We start from the raw sequence: 19,505 nt of genomic DNA, 5'->3' as shown, positions 1-19,505 counted from the left end.
ACCCTTTTCGATATTTATCCTATTCTTACCTATCTCAAGCAAACAATCCCATATCCATATCCAGCTCCTCCCTTCAACTCCGTTCCGACGTCCATCCCGCCCCGCCGCCACTGTTTCCTCCCTTGCACTTGTGTGCCATGTTACCTACGGCCGATCCTTTCTCTGAATTGCAAGCGAAGGAGAGGGGGAAGTTCAGCCGAGCCCGAGATCCACGGAGTCTGTAGGAAGCGCGGTCATATGCGTGAGCGGCCTCTTCGGCGGTGTTGAAAGTTCCAAGCCAAACCCGACCACCCTTCGTGACGGGATCTCTGATTTCTGCTGTGAATTTTCCCCACCGCCGCCGCCTCACTCCTCTGTAATTCATGGCACTTATCTGTCTCCTCATTCCATTCTCCCGCTCCCGCGGTTGTGAGCTGCAGAGCGGAGTTCCCTTACCTGAAGGTTAAATCAGAGCGGGAAGTGAGCTGTGAGAAGCAGAAATCAGAGCGGGAAGTGAGCTGCAGAGCGGAATCGCGCCGGTTCGAAATGGTCACCCGCGCGCCATGAATTCCAGCTCGTCGCTGATGGGTCAGGGATGTCAGGCGGTTTAACTGCATTCTGATTTTTTTGTCAGGAAATGCAGGGAAGAATGCAGGGAATGTCAGGGGTGTCAGGGGAAGGTGGTGGAGAAAGAGGGTGGCGGAGCGGGGAGATGGTGGAGGAGGGTGGAGAATTTACTGATCGCCGGAGCCGGACGATTTTCCGGCCGGTGCCGGAAAAGGGGCCATTATACAGCCTCCGTTCGATGTGACAGCCAAGCTCTCCATACCCACCTACGTTTTCTTTACATCCCCTGCTTCTATGCTTCCTCTCATGTTCTCTATGCCGAAGATCGTCTTGGAGACTCCAATTTCGTTCAAGGACGCCGATTTTCCAGTAAAGGCACCGGGCCTTCCGCCGATCTCGAGCAGAGATCTGCCGACTGCGTTGCAGGACAGGTCGGATGAAGTCTTTTTCTGGTTTGTGCATCATTTCTTGCGCCTTCGGGAAATAAAGGGGGTTTTGATAAATACCTTCGAGGAGCTGGAGACTGAACCAATCAAAGCCCTTGTGGAGGGAAATATATCTATTAATGCCACTTTTGGGCATCGAATACCCCGCGTTTATCCAGTAGGGCCCGTCATTTCTTCGTCGCCCCTTGAATCTCGTGACAAACTTCTCCAAGACCGGCGGGTCGATTGCCTCGACTGGTTAGACCAGCAACCCCCTTCGTCGGTTTTGTTCGTCTCCTTCGGAAGCGGTGGTGCACTGCCCAAGGCGCAGGTTACGGAAATCGCCCTGGGGCTAGAAGCGAGCCGGCATCGCTTCCTGTGGGTTTTGCGCAGTGCTTCTGAAAGAATCTTTCAACCCAGCAAGGAAACAGACCTTTCCCAACTCTTACCTGAGGGATTCCAGAGCCGAAACAGGGACCGGGGACTAGTTGTTCCTTCATGGGTGCCTCAGGTTCCTGTTCTTTCTCATCCCTCCACTGCCGGTTTCCTTTGTCACTGCGGTTGGAATTCTACCCTAGAGAGCATCTCACATGGAGTGCCGATGATCACATGGCCTCTTTTCGCCGAGCAGAGGTTGAATAAGTTTCTACTGGTTAATGAGTTTAAGGTCGCGATTGAAACAGAGATGGAAAGCGATGGGTTCGTAGGGAGAGAGGAAGTGGAAAGAGTTGTTAGAGAATTGATGGAAGGAGAAGGAGGCAGAAGGGTAAGAGCAAGAGTAAGAGATTTGAAGGAGAAGGCCATGACTGCGTTGGATGCAGGAGGAAGTTCATACACGGCCCTGGCTGCTGCAGTGTCTGAGTGGAGAACAAGTGCAGAAGGTTGTGCAGGTATAAACCCCAGTAGTTAACAAACTTCAATTCCAAAAATTGTATTCTGCCGTTTTTCGTCAGTGCAGATGTGAACTGTGGCTTTTCTGGGATTATATTTAATAATTTGAATTTTGTGAAACTCTGAATTAAATGAAGTGCAACTAGGCACATCATTAACGTTGAAACACAAAATGAGATGGTGCAAGCACAAATATTTTTCATGGTACCTAATCGGATCGACCTCGTAGCCATGGCTTGGTTGAGTGTTAATAGTAGGTACTGTTTTGAGCACATTGAATACAATGAGTAGGATCGAACGACATTATTATTGTGTTGTTCATCTTAATAACGGCTTTCTAAGATTAGGAATCTATATATATTAAATGCAATAGTCTAACTAGTTTGAGGAATTGCTCAGAATGTTATGGAAATTTTGGTCATATTCAGAGAAAATCTGAGAAGGATTTTTGTAAATCCAAGTTATAGTTGTTAAACTTCAAAATTTTAGATGTTTTTTATGGTGCTGAATCCAATTCCACCATAAAAACATGATTCAAACACTTCCTCTATAAGATTTTTTGAAATTTTTTTACCTAGATTCCGACTACTTTTGAAAGTCCAACCAATTCCTCTCCTCTTTAAACTACTCCATACTAAAATAGTTATAATTTGTGATGTATTAAATATTATTTTAACTGGAGTGGGTCAATCACTAAATATGTCACTGTGCATCTCTATTGAAAGGAGTACAAATATGTTATCAAAAATGGAATCAAACCGATAAAAGGGAAACTTAGTCACATAACAATATAATACACCCTAAGCAATGAAGTTTTTACCATAAAAATCTAAATGAGTAAATCAACATTCAAAAGATATTTTAGCCTTCTATACACTCCGACGTAACTCTTTTGTGTAATTTTACTTGTTATCAATATGTATACACTCCCACGTAACTATTTTGTGGAAATTTACTTGTTATCAATATCTATTAATGACTTTGGCTTGGGGCAATCTTCTACTCTTCATGGATATGCTCAACTCTCAACTCTCATTTGAGTTTTAATCATTAAGTACATTTTCTCATTCGAACCCTATTCTTTTCTTCCGCTTTTTCAAGGGTCAATTCCTTGCCTAACTCATGGTTGTCCTTGCATCAAACAACATTGTTCGTTATAAATTTTAACTCATGGTTGTCCTTGCATGAAACAACATTGTTTGTTATAAATTTTTCTTGAAATGTGAATCATAAATTAATTAGTTTTACCTTTTTGAGACCTTTTAGCCCTTAAATATTAAATTGATTGATAACTTTAAAGCCTAACCAAAATTTAATTTTTATTATTGAAATGAAGATTTAATTGAGACCAAAAAGTAATAATTAGAATGAAAGGATAAGATCTCTTTATATAACAATGAATAGCAAAGTTACCCTAAATAGTTAAGTCAATAATACATATTAATATATTAATGAATTACAACTTAATATCTAGCCTGGATGCCTAGCCCTCTGTTTAAAGATTGGGATGGCCCAAACTCTAGCACGCACGCGGAATAGAAAGTTAAAAACAACTACATCAATGACTTACGAATCCTCGATGGATTTTTACTACTGCTATGGATGGATTCCTTTCCACATATTGCTTTTCATGGGGTTCCTCTACACGCAGAACAAGATTTGACGAATTGTGTTTTTTGGATGGGATTCCTTTCCAGAGGGTCCACCAGAATTGATGGACAACAGAAAGGCTCTATTTTTTGGTAGTCTGAAACCGTGCTGTCATCTTTCTTACCAGAGTGCTCCGAACGGCCTGTAATCTAGATTCAGCTGGATGGAAAGCCCAAGGCTTCATGTAGTTATCTTTCCCAGCGCGGGTATAGGCCATCTCATCCCCTTCGCCGAGCTTGCGAAGCGCCTCTCGGAATGCCATGAACTGTCCATTACCTTCATGACATGCGAATGGATGTTCTCCTCTCATCTCATCGCTGCTTTCTCGGAGCGCATGGCTTCAGAGTCTCTGGATATTACCTTCGTCCAGCTGCCGGCCGATGTGGAGATCGAATCGACCTTTGAATCCACCCGGGAAATACACCCTTTCCAACTCTTACCTGAGGGATTCGAGAGTCGAACCAGGGACCAAGGACTCGTTGTTCCTTCATGGGCGCCTCAGATTCCTGTTCTCTCTCATACTTCCACCGGTGGTTTCCTTTGTCACTGCGGATGGAATTCTACGCTGGAGAGCATCTCACATGGAGTGCCCATGATCGCTTGGCCTCTTTTCGCGGAGCAGAGCACGAATAGGTTTGGTTAATGAGTTTAAGGTTGCGATTGAAGCAAAGATGGAAAGCGATGGTTTCGTAAGGAGAGAGGAAGTGGAGAGAGCGGTTAGAGAATTGATGGAAGGAGGAGGAGGCAAGAGGCTAAGGGCGAGAGCACAAGCATTGAAGGAGAAGGCCAAGACTGCGCTGGAAGGGGGAGGAAGTTCCTGCACGGCCATGGCAGCTGCAGTGTCTGAATGGAGAACAACTGCAGAAGTTTGTGCAGGTATGATCCCCAGGGGTTAACATCGGAAATCTGTATTCTGCCGTCAATCCAGTTGCGAACTGTTTTTTTTTTTTTTTTTGGTCGGGGATTTTGTTTAATAAATTGTCTAGACGTATGTTAAACTGCATAAATTGTTACAAATTTAGATTTGAAAATAGCATACAATTTTGTTAAATCAGCTTAAATAGCGTATAAATGATAGTTGTTGTTATTATGAGTCGTTTTGGAATATGAAATTTTATACGACTTTCTAAAACATAATGAAATAGAATGACAAACTAAAATCCATTTAATTATTTACACCGTTTTATCTTTAATTATTCTGCATCAATAGTTGATACCTCATCTGCAATTCAATTCATTTACAACGTTTTATCTTTGATTAATCTGCATCAATAGTTGATACCTCACACGTGTCATTGTGTTGTGTTGAACATTCAAGTGATCTCCTCGGACGCTTATTCAAAAAGCATCCATTATTTGTTAATTTTTTTTTGAAAGATTTCGTTTAAAATTAGTTTGTTAATTTTTTTTGGGAAAGATTTCGTTTAAAATTAGTTTAGGATTTATTGGAATAATAAGTTTTTAAGTCGTGATTTTTTTAAAATTTTAATGTTTTAAAATTTTTCCAAATAATAAATTTATATATATAATTAAAAAAATCATTTAAATAACATAAATCAAAATTTAACCATAATATTCTTCACAAAATTCTAACAAAAACATCCAACAAAAAACTTTTGATGAATAGTACTTCTCCACACGTATACATCTACATCAACATAAAGAATCAATAATAATATACCACATATAAAAGAAAAGAATAAGGAGATGTTGACCCATATTTTGTTGGTTCAAAACATATATTTATTTGAATCATGTACTGTTGCCTCGTGTGGACCCAAACCTTTTGATCGATAGCGTTTATCCATAAATACACATGAACATAAAGAAGTAATAATAATAGACCACAAATAAAAGAAAAGAATAAGTAGATATGTCGACCCACATGTTGTTCGTTCAAAACATATATTTATTTGAATCATATTTTACATGTTTTCTTTGCTAATTTATCAAAGCTTCATGCATTATTTTGGTCGTAACTCATCCGGCCTGGAGTATGCCGTAAAACTGCTTCTGTTTGGCTAAGAGCTCGTCTTCCTCGGACGTAAGGAAACAGGTTAACGGCCCAAGACCCAGAGGCATCTGGCAGGAGTGAAAGCCTGCTCCCTTACGGACCACCAGCGGGTTATTACAGGTGGCGTGGTTTTCCTTGATAACAGTGATGAGTCAAACCGACATTCGCGGATAGCAGCCAGAGATGGTTGTCCTCACTGTTGGTTTGACACCTGAGTTTGATAGGTTTTGCCACCTTCGGTAAAAAAAAAAAAAAAAAAAAACAAAAAAACTCATCCGCTAGGTCGTTTTAATAATATCTCTGGTCTTTATTTGTTTACAAATTTATTGATGTGAGAGTGTGATATAAAGAGTCATTCAATAAATTTAGTTTGTTTTTGTTTTTTATTTAACCTATAAAAAGGTTTGAACGTGGAATCTAAAAAAACATAACATTTAATTATCATTAAATACGCTAATATAATTTATTATATTATATTATATATATTTCTCAAAGGTTATGCATTGCGTTGGGCTGATTCATGTTTTAATACTATTTTTTTTGTTTAATGGCTATGGTGATTTTATTAAAATTTCAAATATTGTTACATATAATTATATATATATATATATATATAATAATTTAGAAAATGGGGATTCCATAAAATTATATAATATATTTAATTAATTTGGTGATTAATTTTAATATATATTATATGATATTGATTGTTATAAATTTAAATTTATTAATATATTAATTTAGATTCATCTTAATTCTAGATTTATTAAGCATTGAGAGGGATCAAATCTATCGAGGTGTAAAACTTAAGGAAAGATTTGCGCTTCGAGAGATGTGATTGCTCTAAACACTTATAGATTTGGGATTAACATGGATCTAGGTTGGTTTCAGTCATGTGCAACCATAGAAAATCTGTTGGATATCTAATTATTCTTATCATTTTAAATACGCTAAATATGTTTAAGATCAACCAAGTCATTTTATTTTTAAATTTGCTCAGTTACCTCAATTTGTTGAAATGATAGAGATTGTTATTAACTTGAATGATGAAAAATGATGAAATAAAAAATTTGAACACAAAGTAACAATGTAAGAGTGTTGAATGATAGAAAAAGTGAATAATAAGAATGTAATCAATTACAGATAGTTTTCATTGTGATCAATCTCAAACTATTTTCTTCTACTATTATTATTGTCACACCTGTTAGTTTTTCCATCTTTTCATATGGATCATATCAAAAGGACAGTTGAAATCATAGACCATTCAAATATTTAAATCCATCTATTGTATTAAACGTCATACCTTATATATCTTTCTCTTCAATATTAACAAAAGCTTTCTCCAAAGTCATTCATTGTGACTTATGGAGTATTAAACCAAGTTTCAATGTTAGTTGTTTTCTATTACCTCATATGAATGCAAAATGACTAACAATGTTGAATGATGGAAAATGGGAATAATAAGAATGTAGTCAATTACAAATAGTTTTTAGTTTCAAGAAGCATATATTTCAATGCAATCAATGCACACTATTAATTTAATTACTTTGAAGTTAATGTATATCATACAACTAATTATATCAAATCAAAAAGCAACATCTACACTAAAATCAATGCATCTAGTGCAAACATTCAAATAAAATTAGAAATCAACATCTACATTGATATCAATGCATCAAGTGCAAGGATATATATATATATATATATATCATTCTTTGTTTCTCTATCTCACCCCCCAAACACAAATGCTCTCTCTCTGCCCCCCCCCCCCCCCCCCCCCCCCCCCTATATATATATATATATATATCATTCTTTGTTTCTCTATCTCACCCCCCAAACACAAATGCTCTCTCTCTGCCCCCCCCCCCCCCCCCCCCCCCCCCCCTCATTTTCACCTTCTTTGTCTCTCTATCTCATCCCCCAAACATACACACACTCTCTTCATGATTATCTATCTCTTTCTCCCTCCCTATTCCTCTCCCTCTCTCTCTCTCTTCTACTTCTCTCCCTCTCTCTCTTCCCTCCCACTCTCCTCTCTCCCTCACTCTCTCTCCATCTGTCCCTTGCCACTCTCTCTCTCTCCACTTTTCTCTCTTTACTCCTTTCTTCTTCCCTTTATTTCTCTCCCCATTTAACTGCATCTCTCCTCTCTCTCAAGTCCTTTCCCTCTTCCTTCCTCTTTTGCCCTCTCTCTACCATCTCCTTTTGTCTCTCTCCCTCATCACTCTTTCTCTCATGAGCCTCCAACTATGTCACTATCGCCCCTCTGACTCCATCTCTCTCTCCCTCCCTTGTCCGTCTAATTATTATGATCATTTCGAATATGCTAAATGTTTAAGATTAATCTATTCATTTTAATTTTAAATTGTCTCATTTATATTAGTTTATAGAGATGATAGAGACTGTTAATAACTTGAATGATGAGAAATGATGAAATACAAATTTTAAATGAAAAGTGACAATGTAGCATTGTTGAATGATAGAAAAAGTGAATAATAAGAATGTAGTCAATTACAAATAGGCTTCATTACAACCAATATCAAATTATTTTCTTCTATTGTTCTTATTGTCACACTTGTTAGTTTTCCCATATTTACATATGGATGACATGAAACGGGTGGTTGAAAGTGTAGAGCATTCAAATCTTTAACTTGAGCTATTGCAGTAAATGTTGCACCTTATATCTCTTTCTCTTCGATATTAGCAGCAACTTTCTCCAAAGTCAATCATTGTGATTTATGGAGTGTTAAAACCCAAGTACATTTTATTGGTAGTTGTTTTCTATTACCTCGTTTGAATGCAAAGTGACTAACAATATTGAATGATGGAGAATTGGAATAATAAGAATGTAATCAATTACAAATAGTTTACAGTTTCAAGAAGCAAACATTTCAATGAAATCAATGCACACTATTAATTTAATTACTTGTAAATTAATGTATATCATACATTTAGTTTCATCAAATAAGAAATCAACATCTACATTAAAATCAATGCCTTTAGTGCAAGCATTCAAATAAAATTAGAAATCAACATCTACTCTGAAATCAATGCATCAGTTCAAGGAATCAGATAGGATTTGAAATCAACATCTACACAAAAACCAATGCATCTAGTGCAACCAATCAAATAAGATTAGAAATAAACAACTACACTAAAATCAATGCAACCGGTGCAATTAATCAAATAGGATTAGGAATCAACATCTAAATTGAAATCATTGCATCTTTTTTAGCGAATAACATCGTATCTCCCCCATCTCCCTCCCTCTCTCTCTCTCTCTCTCTTCCCCCCTCCTCGCCATCTATATCTGTATCTCCCTCCATCTCTCCTTCATTGTCTCTCTATCTAACCCCCAAAAAACACACACACTCTCTCTCTATGCCTCTCCCTCTCTCTCTGTGTCTCTCTCTTCTTCCCTCTTTCTCCCCCTTCCATCTATATTTGTATATCACTCCATCTCTCTTTCGTTGTGTCTCTATCTCACCCCACAAATACACACACACACACACTCTCTCTCTCTCCATATCTATCGATATATCCTTCCCTCCCTCTCTTTGTTTCTCTCTTCTTCCCTCTCTATCCCCTCCATCTATATCTTTATCTCCATATGTCTCTCCTTATTTGTCTCTCTATCTCATCCCCCAAACATACATTCTCTCTCTCCATGATTATCTATCTATCTCTCCCTCCCTTTTCCTCTCCCTCTCTCTACTCCCCTTCTCTCTCTCTCTCTCTTCTAATTCTCTCCCTCTCTCTTCCACCTACCTCCTTCTCTCACACTTCCCTCCCACTCTCCTCTCTCCCTCTCTCTCCGTATATCCCTTATGACTCTCTCTCTCTCAACCTTTCTCTCTTTGTCTTTTTCTTCACTCCCTTTCTCTCCCCATCCACAGAAAAAAACCTGTGTGCCGCGCCAATTTCTGTATGCATCACGCCACTTTGGAGGTGATTTTGAGGGACTTGCTGAAGTCCAAATTGAGCCCAAGTGTGCTTTTTGGAAATCCCTTCCTGTCTACTTTCCAACCCAACTAGAATTTCTGAATTTGGTGCCCATTTGCCCCTCCAAAAATTCAATCTCCCAAGACTGCTTCCTGTGTGTGAAATTAGGGGCAGAGAGGTCATTTTTAGGGTGTTTTTGACCTCCTGAGGACTCAAAACTTGCCCAAACTTCTTGTCGATGCACCAATAGTCATGATTTTTCATGAAAAATCCAAAAATATAAAGTTTTTTGCATTTTGAGCCTCCAATCATAAGCGCACGCCACATGGCACGATGCACAGGGAGACAAAACCCTGTTTTTTAGTGCAAAAATTTCTCAAAATGTCAAAAATGCCCCAAATTTCTTGAAATTTGGGTTGGAGCTTCTTCATTAAGTGTTATGTTGGGCTAAAGAGGCTTCAGCCAGTATTTGAAGATGATCAAGCTCCCTTTGCCTCTTTTTCCTTTTTGATGCCTTCTTCGTGCATGCAGTTCAGTGGTGGAAATCACTGTCTTGTTCATATGATGTTTCAGTGTCTGTCTCCATAATGTCCATGCAAGGTGTATGAATAGGGACAATGGGTATAGTGGAGTGTGGGAAAAATGTGGTTAAATCAAGTGAAGGTGAGGACAGTCACTTGACTATGTTTGGGAATTGGGGTTTGAGTATTTTACAAGTGAAATGAGAGGAGAGTGATAGGGAATGGTAGGGTTTAGGAATAGGGATAATAGAACTTAGGAATAAGTGATTTGGGAATTGGGAGCATGGACCTAGTGAATTTTGGGGGTATGTTAACTTGGGGAATAAGGGAAGTAAGGAGAGTATGGAATTAGGGAGTGATGAGGTGAGGGGATACTTAGTTACAACACAAAACCCTTGCAACAATCTCCTTGGAAAATTTTAAAGAGATAGGGTTTGCTTTCCTTAACACACTTCACCATTCATCAAACACCATCAACAACCATCAATCTTGGATGAAAAACCAAACTACTTGTACCAATGGCAATCCGTGAATTTTGGGGCAATATTGGAGCAAATTTAAAAAAAAAAATCAGCCTTGGCAGCTCTATGTGCCGCACCTTCCCAATGTGCTGCGCTAGTGTAAATTTACACTAGAAATTTTCTCCCAGTGCGCCGTGCCTCCCCTGTGCGCCACTCATTTTTCCAGACAACTTTTGGAGGCCTTCTCGGTGTCCAAATTGGGTGTAGGATAGCTCTTTGGAAAGGACCTTGAGTCTACTTTCCAACCCAACTGGAAGTTTTCAATTTCGAGTTCATTTTCCCTGTCAAAAATCAAATCTCCCAAGACTGGTCAAAATGTATCAAATGAGACTGCCTAAAGGTATAGTGCTGTTGCAGTCAACTTTTGGATGCCTTCCTCAACCCCAAATGGAGCTCATGATAGCTCATTGGAAAGATATTTGTGTCTAGTTATCATTTGATGTATACAGTAAGTCATTTGACCAACCAAGCTAGAAGAAAACTTGATTTTCCCAAGGTCACTTCAAAGGTGCATCAATTCTCCCGAGGCAATTGTATTTTTGACATTTCTCTAAAACCATGACACATGTGTAAGAAGTGAAGGAGGTTTTTCTTCTTTAGCTTGTTGTGGACAAAAACCTCTCTGTTTTTCCAAATTCATCTTTCCTTGCTCAGAATCATCATTTTAGTAAAACCTACTCCGATGTGTGGAACAGGGGATTTGTCGAAATGAAGCGAAATGAAGGGGATAGGAGGCTTCTAAATTCTTGAGGAAATTTTTCTAGGTGGGGAGGTATGTTAAGAAGTAGGGGAAAGTGGAATCTTAGAAATTTAGTGAGGGGATGGGGTGCAAAAGGGCAAAACACAGGCCTAGCCTAGAAAATAGGGTTTGTAGCAAGAAACTAGGGTTTGTGTGAAAATGAGGAATTTGGGGGATCTCAGTGATGGGAAATGTTTAATAAGGTACATTAAGGATAGGGGAAGGTGTATGAACATCAGGATACAAGTTTTGCTGATGATTTGACCGTCCAAGAGAAATTGCCTTCAAAACCCTAGGAGAGGGAAATGACCTTACTTAGGCACAACTGAAGCATGAACAAGGTGTAAAACGACCCAGTGAAACTTTGACATGATGATGAGAATCCTCTGAATGATGGTAGACTCAGCTGAATAGTGACATAGACCGACATTTGGACAACTTTGAAAGGAGTGAAAGCAAACCCTAGACCTAATGCCTAGTGACCAAATTTTACTTGAAGACTCACTGAAATGATAAAATTTGACCTTGACACCTTAAAATCACTTTGTAAGAGCATGTTTTATCACTGGAGGAAGGCTGGAAAGACTGACACTAACACCAAGCACTAAACAAAATCACGGTGAAAAATCATCACCCTCTTCCGCGCATAGATGATTTATTAGATCGGTTAAAGAATGATATCTATTTCACCAAATTGGATTTGCGTAGTGGTTATCACCAGGTCCGAATTGCATAGCAGGATGTGTGGAAAACCACCTTCATGACCAAAAAAGGGTTGTTCGAATGGATGGTGATGACATTCGGACTTTGCAACGCTCCAATAACTTTCATGAGGATCATGAATGATCTCTTTAGGCCTTTCATTGATGAATTTGTTCTTGTATATCTAGATGATATTCTTGTATTTAGTAAAAGTTGGAATGAACATGTATGTCATGTGAACAAAGTGCTTGATGTATTGAAAAAAGAAACACTCTATGTAAAATTGTCAAAGTGTGAGTTTGGGAAAACCTCTTTGGTTTACCTAGGTCATATTGTTGGTCATGGTCAGCGAAAAATTGATCCTTCTAAAGTTGAAGCAATTGTAAATTGGCCTAAGCCTACTAGTGTAACCAAGGTTCGCAGCTTTTTGGGTGCAGTACAATATTGGAGGAGATTTATTGCCAATTTCTCTATTATTGTAGCACCTTTACACACATTGACAAGTGTAAAGAGAGTCTTTCAATGGGGAGGAAAGCAGCAGAAGTCCTTCGAAACATTGAAAGAAAAGATCACCAATGGATCGGTTTTGGCCTTACCAGATCTCCAACAGCCATTCGAGATTGAGACAGACGCCAATGGATATGCCATGGGAGTTGTACTGATGCAGCAAACGAAGCCGATATGTTGCCATTCAGAGAAGTTCTCTCAGGCTGTAATAAACTATCCCACTTATGACAAGGAGTTATATGCCTTGGTCCAGAGTGTGAAAAAGTGGAAACACTACCAAATCGGCAAGGAGACCATCATCCATATGGATCATCAGCCCTTGCAGTATCTTTAGTCACAAACCAAGTTGCAACAATCTCGTCATTTTAGGTGGATGGGTTTTCTTCTACAATTTCATCTGGTAATAAAGTATAAGAAGAGCACTAGCAACAAAGTGGTCGATATGCTATCTCGCCCTCTTATTTCTGCTTTTGTTACTTTTCATAATGCTTCATTATCTTTTGAAAGTTATGCTGAACAATATGCTAACGATGATGACTTTAAGGAGATTTATGCAAAACTAACCCATGGTTCATAGGTGGACAACTATCACTTGTAGGGGAAACTATTGTATCACCTTGGTAAATTGTGCATACCCAGACGGGAAAAGGTACATGTAATCCAGGAGGCCCACACCTCCCTTGTGTCTAGTCATTTTGGTGTTGAAAAAACTTTGTGTCACGTACAAATATTTTTTTTTTGCCTCATATGAAGAACATTGTGACTCGTTGTGTAAAGGGATGTGTGATGTGTTATGTTTCAATGCCCTCTAATAGAAAACTAGGGCTCTACACACCACTCCCTATTCCGAGTCATCCATGGGAAAATGTGTCGATGGATTTTGTAGGAGGTTTACCTTTGTTTAGGAAAAGTCACGACTATTTGTATGTCGTCGTTGACCGTTTTAGTAAGATGTGTATTTTAATGCCTTGTAAAAAGCAGATCATTTTAGAGTAGACTGCTTATCTTTTCTTTCAGCATGTTTAGGTCCATTTTGGGTTGCCCACATCGATTGTGTCAGATCAGGACTCTCGCTTTCTTGGAGAGTTTTGGACCAACTTGTGGAAGATGATGGACACTAAGTTGAAAAGAAGCACGACATTTCATCCACACACTAACGGATAGACAGAGGTTGTCAACCACACTATGGTACACTTGTTGCGAGGCTATTGTGGGAAACATCCTAAGTTGTGGGATGAGCATATTCCATATGTGCAGCATTCCTACCACTGAACAGTGCACTCATCTACGCATCGTTCGCCATTTGAGACATGTTTTGGCTACCTGCCAAAAGTTCCTTTTGATGTGGTCTTTGGAAGGGAAGATGACTCCAGTGGACGTGATGACAGGGACAAAGTGTAGTGGTTCATTCAGCGGATCCAGTTGATTCACCAAGCAATACAGGAGCAGTTGGAGAAAAGTCAAGCCTAGTACAAGGCTCGACATGATAAACACCGAGTCGACCATCAATTTCAAGTGGGCTACAAAGTGTGGTTCCATATCAGCAAGGACAAGATGAAGGGAGAAGGGAAGAAGTTGTGACCAATCTGGTATGGTCCATTCACCATCTTGGAGAAGATTGGAAACAATGCCTTTCGTCTCGATTTGTCGACATATATGCAAATGTACTCCATAGTGAATGTGGAAAACATAAAGTTGTATGAGCCACCATTGGTTATGGACACCAAAGAGGTGGGCACAGTTCTTACAGTTGATGACTTTACACCAGAATATCTCGATGAGTTACCTGAAGATATCATCCTTGAGAAAGAACCAGGACTTCACGATGGGGAAATGCAGAATACCTTCAAGTTGGTTTCAAAGGGATGCACCCTAGCAAGGCAAAATGGCTGGAAAAAGAAAGAGTGAGGGAACAATTCCCTCACTTGCCAATTGATTGATAAAGCTTTTGGCGGTCCAAAAGCTCTTCAATGGGGAGGATCAATCGAGGTGGATCTCCAGACACTAGTGGCATGGAAAAGGATCAAAATTCAAAGTGGCGGAAAGTCGATTAACTTGACATCAGATCGAAGTGCTCGTCGCCCTGATTCCAACGGTGTGAACGACACTCCAATCCGAGTCCGGATGAGGAAGATAGAGGCAGTCAAAGTTTTGGTTGACTTTTGCTGACTGGGCAGGCTTAATGGAGACACAATTTGGAAGTTTTCCGGCAGACAGAATCCGACCAACTCCAGCTAGATTCTGGGTGAAATTGTCGCCTCTTTAAAATGTCTCCTTCGGTCCAGATTCCGAATTTCCAAAACGAGCCATATTGTTATACAAAACAAAAATTATTTAAAAAAAGGGGGTGGTGGGCCATCAACCCTGCCACCCCAATCCTTATCACATATGTAATGGAGGGCGGACCGCTACCCCCGAACCCTCCCCCCCGTACTTGGCAATTTCCATGCATTTTGGGCAGGCCACTATCACGCACAGAGTAATATGTGGGTTGACCCTTGGGGCACGAACCCAACCACAAACCACTGCTCATTAAATGTGAAGGGGCCAATGTTGGAGCAAAGGTGAGGTGGGCGGACCACCCAAGGCGGGCCCAACTTGACCTCCCTTCCAAGAAAAAAATAATGTTGTTATGTAAAATGGAAGAGGTTGGGGTTTGACCGCCCGACCCCCTCCACAAAAAACGGATCTCTAACCATTCTTCCCAATGGGATTTTTGAAAAGTCTGCCCACCTTGGGATATTTAAAACTCAGTTCACCAGTGCACCCAAGAGGAGGACGAGCGTGCACACAGTTCAAGGTAGGCTAATTTTTAGGTGGCGGAACCATGAGAAGTGCAGAGAAAAGGGGTGGAACCATGATCTAAGCAATTTCTCCAGGGGACCATCTTTTCACTTTATTTAATTTCGACAAATTTTATATGGCTTCAACATTTCTCAATGCCACGAACACAATGGTGTTGCCCATTTCTCCAACAGAGTTTTGCATTTTCGACCATTTTCCAGAATGGAGGTATAAGACTCCTTTTTGTAAATCATGATTGTACTCTTCTTTCTCATGCCACTTAATGAATGAATGCCTCCCCATTGATCGAGTAGGGCCCAGAGACGTAGTCCAAATTGGACAAACTCCGTTATCAAGTCTCTTGTCTTATTTCATGCTTTTATGTGTTTCTCCTCTTCTCTCATGTGCACATTAAATTTCTATGGTTAAACTACAATTTATGCATGTAATTCTTTAATACATCTATTAGCAAAATATCTTGGATCGCTAGCCTTGCCACCAACTACAAAAATCCATCCAGTCTTCCATGTATCATGCCTCAAGAAAGTGGTGGGGAACAATTGCAGAATTCAAACCAGTTTATCTAAATTGGATGAAGAAGGTTCACTCTAGCTCCAACCTAAACAAGTCCTTGATACCCGAGAATGACATATGCACGGTCGCATGATCAAGAAAGTCCTCATCAAGTGGAAAGACAACTCTCTAGAAGATGTGACCTGGGAACCAACCACTATTCTTCAGTAGTTTATGTAGCTTTATCCTTGAGGACAAGGCTATTTTTTATGGGGGAGGGCATGTTAGGGTCCAACCCTAACCCCTTTATTTATGTAATAGGGTCGAGTCATAGTTATAGTTAGTTAAAGAGTCAATAAAGCCCGTATTAATAATTGTAAGTGGTTGACCCGCATTTAAGAAAGGGACCATAGTTAGTTGCAAACGTGCCATGGTATTAGAACCATGGTATTGGCCCATGGTATTGCATGTATGAATCCTATATAAAGGATAGAGACTCCCCATTGAGGAATGTCATGTCTTATTTTTTAATCGAGATCTGCTATGTTGGAGGTTGCCCCCTCGAAGAGGCAAGTGAACATTGCTTTCATCTTTGAATAATAAAAATACTTGTTGTTTTTCTCATTTTGTTCTATGTTTTGGGTTGTATTTCTTCGCATATTTGGTATTCTGGAATCTTCTCACAGGTTAAGAGCATAACACAATGTTTCAAGCTTCCTCATAGATTTATTTGTATTGATATGTGAATGCAAAGGCCTATGATTATATCACATATTCACTTGTCTTAATATTGCTGATGCATATACCTGTGTAGGTTATTGAAAGAATATCTTTAAATATGCAACACATGCATCATAGCATTTTTCCCCTCCTTCATCCATTAGTTTTGCTTGTAACTCAAATAAGTATAGAAATCCTTAATGCCTCAAGCTCTATGCGTTAAGTGTAGAATGCTTGAAGCCTTATGCTCTATGTGATGAGTTGTACCTTCTCCTTATCCTCTCTCATATGCTCTGCAAAAGCTTATTAAGCTGTAAGACCTTTGAATTACTCGGCCTCCATTATTTTCATGCATATTTCTTAGATCTGAACTTGTGAGGAAGTACCAGAAATTCATGTTTTATTTCTTTGGATAAATGAACCAGCTCATTTCTGATATATATATAGAACATAAGTGATTTCTCCAGTTTCCTATAAATCATTTGAGACACACCAATTTATATGTGCCCAAGCACTGGTCTTGTAAGCAATCCAAGACTGTCTCTGGGAGCTACAACATCTTTTGGCACCATTGTCAAGGATCTTATTGAAGGATTTTTCCCCAGGGATACGACAAATTGAGCACCCTTCGTGTAGATGAGCGAAGTTTGTTCTGATTGCATTCACATCACCTTGATTACTCCACACCCCCTCATTATCATTCATAACCATGGCTTTGAAAATGCTTCATACTTACTCGGATACATCCTAGCAGAAAGCCCCATTTGTATCTGACCCTGAAAAATTAATTTCCAAGAAATATGGAAAGAGAAAACTCCCCGTGACTATGCTACCATCTCACCAGCCTTTGAAGTTCCCTCATCCAGTTCTCAGCATGCTACTGCTCTCTATTCAGGACTTACTCCTAATGCCCTGACATACCCTCCTTCCCCTCCAAACACTATGTTCTTGACCCCAGTTCCTCAAGAAAATTTAAATACCCCTTCATTAATCCAAATGGCTCTTCCAAGATTTTTACTAAACAAGTATGCACCTCTTGATCTACCCCAGCCCTTAAGTGTCATGCCCCAAGATTACCTAAAGCTTCTACCTATATTCAATGGGGAAGATGACAACATAGCACAGAGACACGTAGAAACCTTTTGTGCCTTTTCTGAGAACCTTAATGTGGAACAACTAGATGTGGTCATGAGACTTTTCTACAACATCTTGATGGAGAAGCTAGAAATTGATTCAAAGTCCTACCAAATGCCTCCATCACTACCTAGGAGGAGCTGGAAAATGCGTTCACCTAGAAATGGGGAGAAAAGAGGAATCATGAGTACCTCCTCACTTAGTTTAATTCCATAAGAAAAATGCCAAAGGAGGACACTTCAGAATTTATCATAAGATTCAATAAGCAGTACAATAACCTGCCAACCGACATAAAGCCTCCTCCAGCTGTAGCTCGTGTGCTTTTCTTGGGATCTTTTGAGTCTGATGTCGGTTTTACCTTGAGAGAAAGGAAGTATCTCACTCTAGACCAACTTCAGATCGATTCTCTCGAAGTGGAAGCAAATATGGTCTCGGCAAGGAAGTCAAGGGTAAAGCAAGAACCTACTGAACCCAAAGGAGGGAAAGAAGAGATATCCTCCTCTTGTCGATATGGAGAATAATTAGACCCAAAGTGGGACGATATGGACAAACTCATCAAGAGTTTGTCACAAAAGGTTGGAAGGCTTGAAATTGAGAACAAGAACCTCTCTAGACAGAATTCTCAAGTCAACAACCGGGGCTATAACCCGCAATATAGAAGACCTCCACTGCAACTACTTCCAAGGGAAAGAAAAGAGCAGCTTGATTAGATCCCTCATCCCTTATACTTGGAAGATGGTCCCAACAAACAATCATCAGATGCACAGGAGATGCAGGGAAATTTATATTCTGGTTTTGCTGAAGAAGAACATGAGAATATGACTCATCGAGAGGCCAGTCATCACAGAGAAGCAGCTGTAGATGAGGGAGATACAGATTATTATTGCAAACAGTTTGCAGAGTTCATGCAAACACAACCCCAACGTAAGTATAATCTAAGATCTTCAAAGAAGAGGACGAGAGAACCAGAACAACAAGGGGAAGTTGCTCCCCAAGTGGTTCCTCCAGCACCAGACAAAGGGAAAGGTAAGCTCCATCCTGACCCACCCAAGACAGGAGTCTCTACAAATAAGGAGAGAAATGGTCCTAAGGGGCACACAGAAAAGGAGGCACCTATTCTGCTGAAAACTACGAGCGGGAAGGGAGAAAGAACAAAGATAGGAGATACAGAAAAGGCCCAACCCACATTCAATCTCCAAAAGGAGTTGGAAAAGGTAAAAATTCTTGTTCCTCTGACTGAGCTTCTAAAATAACCTAATTACAAAGCTCAAGTCTCTCAATTCATGCATCCAACCACCTCAACATCATCCCATGATAGTTTGAACCTCTAAGAGGAGAGGCCCATGGTTGTTTTCGGGCTGCATGTGGAAGAGTTGGACCCTTCTACTGTGCCTTTCTATGTGACTTTGGTGATCCATGACCTTTTTTTGCATAATTGCATGTTGGATTCTGGGGCCTCACACAACCTCATGCCACTATCAGTAATGGAATAATTGGGTTTAGAGATCACCAAACCATACAAGGACTTGTACTCCTTTGACTCCAAGAGAGTCAAGTTCTTAAGCATGATAAATGATCTAGTGGTAAACCTGGGTCAGATCTCGGTGAAGAGTGTGGTAATGGATATAGTGGTGGCTTATATAACTCCTCGTTTTGGAATTCTCTTATCTAGATCTTGGGGTTCCAAGGTGGGTGGCTCTACCAAGCTAGATCTGACTTATGCCACCATTCCCATTTTTGGAGGTGAGCAAAGGAGGCTGTACAGAGAACCCAATTTTGTGAAAACCGTGACCCCAACAAAAGGCTCAGAAAACTCTCCAGTGCGTGGGAAGGATAGTGACATCTCCTACCTATTCTTAGAAGAAGATGAGAACCTCTTATAAGAAGCATCAATACCCC

The 19,505-nt window shown here is 39.8% G+C and overlaps 2 pseudogenes; both read left to right on the top strand.

The window, feature by feature from the left end:
• The first annotated feature begins 785 nt into the window (after window positions 1-785).
• On the top strand, window positions 786-1,969 carry LOC149158189 (UDP-glycosyltransferase 72B2 pseudogene; annotated as a pseudogene).
• A 1,706-nt stretch (window positions 1,970-3,675) lies between these two features.
• On the top strand, window positions 3,676-4,155 carry LOC149158188 (UDP-glycosyltransferase 72B2 pseudogene; annotated as a pseudogene).
• The last annotated feature ends 15,350 nt before the right edge of the window (window positions 4,156-19,505 follow it).

The sequence above is a fragment of the Pinus tabuliformis genome, chromosome 5_2 (assembly GCF_031772625.1).
Source record: "Pinus tabuliformis cultivar Carrire ecotype Pingquan chromosome 5_2, CPIR1, whole genome shotgun sequence".
NCBI lineage: Eukaryota > Viridiplantae > Streptophyta > Pinopsida > Pinales > Pinaceae > Pinus > Pinus tabuliformis.
Note: the sequence above shows the minus strand (reverse complement) of the source record. Positions and strands in the feature narration are given on the sequence as shown.